Source organism: Malania oleifera, chromosome 7 (genome assembly GCF_029873635.1).
Source record: "Malania oleifera isolate guangnan ecotype guangnan chromosome 7, ASM2987363v1, whole genome shotgun sequence".
Taxonomy (NCBI): domain Eukaryota; kingdom Viridiplantae; phylum Streptophyta; class Magnoliopsida; order Santalales; family Ximeniaceae; genus Malania; species Malania oleifera.
This window is the reverse complement of record NC_080423.1, coordinates 18,893,707-18,898,372: the sequence shown is the minus strand read 5'-3', so window position 1 is coordinate 18,898,372 and position 4,666 is coordinate 18,893,707.

The following is a 4,666-nucleotide window of genomic DNA, read 5'->3' as shown; positions in this document are numbered from 1 at the left end:
TGGCAATTTGTGGAGGGATTCTCTAAGTTATTTGGCCCTTTGACACGGTTGACGAGGAAGGGTGTGAGATTTTCACGGATCACAAGAGCCTTAAATACGTTTTCACATAGAAGGAGTTGAACATGAGGTAAAGAAGGTGGTTAGAAATGATCAAGGACTACAATTGCACGATTAGCTATCACCAGGGGAAAGCTAATGTGGTAGTTGTTGCGTTGAGTCGGAAGTTAGAGCATGCATTAGTATTTGCAGTAGTAGGTCAGCATCATATCAAATGGAATCTGAAAAGTCTTGGCATGGAGTTGGTGGATGGTAATCATCAGGCTTTCATTGCTAGTTTGGTGATCCAATCGACGTTATTTTAGAGGATTAAAGTCGTGCAGGCTAATGGTGCGGAGTTAGTCGAGGTTGTAGAGAAAGTGCCACAAGGGTTGGTTGCAGATTTTAACATCTCCAAAGGAGGTGTGCTGAGATTTGGGACTAGGCTGTGTGTTCCAAACGACGAGGGCATAAATAAAATGATCCTAGAAGAGGCGCATCGTTCCTTGTATACGGTACATCCGGGTAGTACGAAGATGTATCGAGATTTGTGCGAATCTTTCTGGTGGAGTGGCATGAAACGGGAGATTGCACGATTTATGGAGCAAAGTCTGACGTGTCAGTAGGTGAAAGCTAAACATCCGAGGCCGGCAGGGCCGTTGCAACCATTAAGGATTTCGGAGTGGAAATGGGAGCATATTTCCATAGACTTTGTCACCTGGTTGCCACCGGCACTACATGGGTAGAATGCCATTCGGGTAATCATTAACCGGTTGACTAAATCTGCTCACTTCATACCGATGAAGGTTAGCTACTCTTTGAGTAGGCTAGCATATTTGTACATGGAGGAGATAGTCAGAATGCACGGGGTACCGTTGTCCATAGTTTCAGATCGAGACTTGAGATTCACTTCTCGATTTTGGAAGAGTTTATAAGAAGCACTGGAGATGAAGCTTACTTTGAGTACAACGTTCCACCCCCAAACTGATGGACAGTCAGAGAGGAGGATACTGATCTTGGAGGATATGTTACGAGCTTGTTTGTTAGACTTCAATGGTAGTTGGATTCAGTTTCTACCATTAGTAGAGTTTGCCTATAACAACAGCTTCCAGGCTTGTATCGAGATGACACCGTTTGAGGCCTTGTATGGTTGGAGGTATCCGTCTCCTCTATATTGGGATGAGGTCGATGAACGGCGGATATTGGGGCCCAAACTCCTACAACACGCGTTTAAGAAGGTCAGATTAATTGGGGATAGGATTAAATCAGCTCAGAGTCAGCAAAAGAGTTATGCGAATGTTCGCCGTTGTGAGTTGGAATTCGAGGTTAGGGGTAAGCTATTCCTAAAAATCGCTCCAATGAAAGGGGTGATGAGATGCAAGAAGAAGGTCAAGCTTAGCTCGAGGTATATCGGACCATTCGAGGTACTAGAACGAGTGGGTCTGATGGCCTACAGGATTGCACTACCCTCAGCGCTTTCGAGGATCCACGATGTGTTCCACGTATCCATGTTGAGGAGGTACGTATCGGATCCGTCGCATGTAATTAGTTACAAATATTTAGAGATTGGGGATGCTTTGGTATATAAGGAGATACCCATTCAGATTCTGGACCATAAAGTTCAGAAGCTGCGTACCAAGAAGATACCGTCAATGAAGGTATTGCGGCGGAATCATGCGGTTGAGGAAAACCAAGTCTGAAGCAAGACCAAATCTGATGTTGCGAGGATCACTAGCAAACCACAGATGTAGTTTATCAAAATTTGCCCAAGCTTCGGAGTCCACTGGATGGCTAAGGGTGTTTCCATCTTGAAGACGTTTCTCTTGATGCCATCTCATATCGGCAACAATCTTTTTGCACATGTACAATCATTGCAGTCACGGGATTAATGGATAATATCGCAAAACCTTTTGGGGGGTCTTTTTACCCTTCTTCTAATTAGTTGTATACCTCGATTCACCACATTCTGGGCACTCATTCACATTTTCATTTTCACCATAAAATAGTGCACAATCATACCTACATGCATGCATTGGAGTGTAACCGAGACCCAATTCACGCATGTATGTCTTCGCCTCATAAAAAGACTTCAAAAGTGTTTCACCATCAGACAATGCCGCCTTAATGAGGCTTAAATGCATGTTGAATGCACTCTGAGATAACCCATGCATTGTCCTTGCATGAAGCAACTTTATCCAAAACTCTAATATAGAGAACTTTTTACAGTTTAGATATAGGGGCACCCGTGCATCCCTTACGAGATTAGCAAATGGTTTACCGAGTCGATTCAATGTATTAGGATCACAAGGTATGGTACCTGCTGAAGTAGATTTATCACCAGTACGTGACACACTGACATCGTCTGTGTCCACTGCAATCCTCCTTTGCAAGTCACCTAACATTTCGATTAACCCTTCCAAATGTGTATCACCACCTACTATATTTGCCCCCTCATCTTCATCGTCATCATCATTGCTCTGAACTGCGTAATCTTCACCGTGGAACACCCATCTTGTGTACCTTTTCTCCATTTCAAAGTCTAATAAATGTGAATGGACTAGATCAATGTGTTTGAATGTTATGTTTTGACATTTCTTGCAAGGACACCTTTTTCTATTGGCTTTGTTCGCATGACGACGTGCGAACTCTATGAAATCATGTACCCCTTTCACGTATTTTGGAAAAAATATACCCCGAGTGTTCATCCAACTCTTATCCATGTTCATTAATTACACTATAACATGTTCAAGTAAATGGTGTTGATTACATTCTCATAATGTTTATGATGCATACATCGTGAATCCTATAATCGATGACCTTCTGTCTAAAGGGTACGGATCCTATCCCATTCAGGAATGTTGCATTTACATTGCGATCAATCACTCAAATTCCTTCGTTGTAGTCATTATAAATTTTGGCAGCATCTCCCCATGGCTCTTTAAGTACACGAGATGGGGGAAGTGAACATATTACTAGTTTTATATCACTAACAAATTGCCACGACACCCCACTATGCACCTAGAGAACACGAGTAGAGACGCGCTCGAAATATATAATGACAATTGACAAAGCGTGAACGATAACAACAACGTAAATACAACTTTCTGAACTGTCCACGATGGACAATCCAAGAATGGTTGAAATACAAACATTACTAATTGTAAGTGAAACAAATAATTAACATATTCAATTGATTATTAGTCAACATAGTATGACTAATAATCAATTGAATTTCAATAATTATTTGGTCTCACATATACGATGAGGCATGAATGTATAGTAACCATTCTTGAACGGATCTAACTTTAATGAACTCAAGAAATGACAGTAATTAATTTGGCAGTTTACTTCATATGGCATTTAGTTCTTGGCCTTTCACTGTATTTTATACATTGTTGTTCCAAAGATTTTCTAACCATGTTCTAGCTCAAATGAATGCACAATAAGGATAAAAAAAAAATGAACACGTATTTGCCTACCTTATCTGTGTAAGTAACATCCATATACATTCCAAAAAGAGATAGAAAAACACAATGATATTGTGAAACACAAAATATAGGTAAAAACCAAAAGCTCCAAGTATTTTCATTAATTTCAGAGGCAATATAATGGATATAGACACATCGAAGAACACGTACAGCCATTCAAAAGCATGGTAAAAAGTAATATAATAAAAAAAATAAAATAAAAAAAACAACATAAAAGCAAAGGGTGCATGAGCATAGTACATAAGCAAAAGAGAGAGCACATAACAAGATCCCAAGCATCTAGTCTATCCTAATCATAGTCAGAATCAGAATCGGAACTGCACGAGCAACAAGATGAGGCTACTGCTCTAGCGGCATCTCAGTCCTATGCCATTTCCTCCAGAAGACGGCGCAATTTAGGGGTAAGAGGGGAGGGTGGTGGTTCATTGTATGGGAGTGGCCTAAGGGCCCGAGGCAGAAAATGGTCCGGAATGTCCACCGAAGGTGGATTATCATAATCATATGGCATGGTCAGCCTAATCATATGAAACAATATTGCATGAGCAGGCATCTCCTCTGTTAGCCTTGAGGTAACATTGGAGGATTGCTCTCTAATGGGTGGCGCATCGGAACGTTTCGGGGGCAATTGCACATCCTCAAGGGTCACCCTTGGTGCTCTCGTCTTATCCGAATTCCTTTCGTGCTCACTTAGTACAACTTGACCCTTGGAAGAAGACTCTCCCCTTGGCGGATCCTGAACCCTCTACCGCTTTGAGGCTACCCGAGGATTGCTTCGCGGAGGCATTGGCCAGAGGAAACCCTATGATTTAAGTTAAAAACAAAATTTTTTCAGAGGGGCATACTTAAGATTGGATTCTCTTGATATTTATTTATTTATTTTTACAATCAAAGACAGTAGCATAAATATGTGCTCATAGATTAGTAATCACCTATTAGCTTTAAGTATGCTAAAAATAATAACTAGCAATAATAAAATTTATAAATTTTAAAATTTTTAATTGTTATAGTATATCAAGAGTAAAAAATATTTAAGTTTTGACAGTTTGAAGTTTTAATGGATAATGAAAGCATGTGTGAATGTATAGCCTTTGATAAAAAAATATACACTAAAACACACAATTAATAACATTTTAATTTTACTT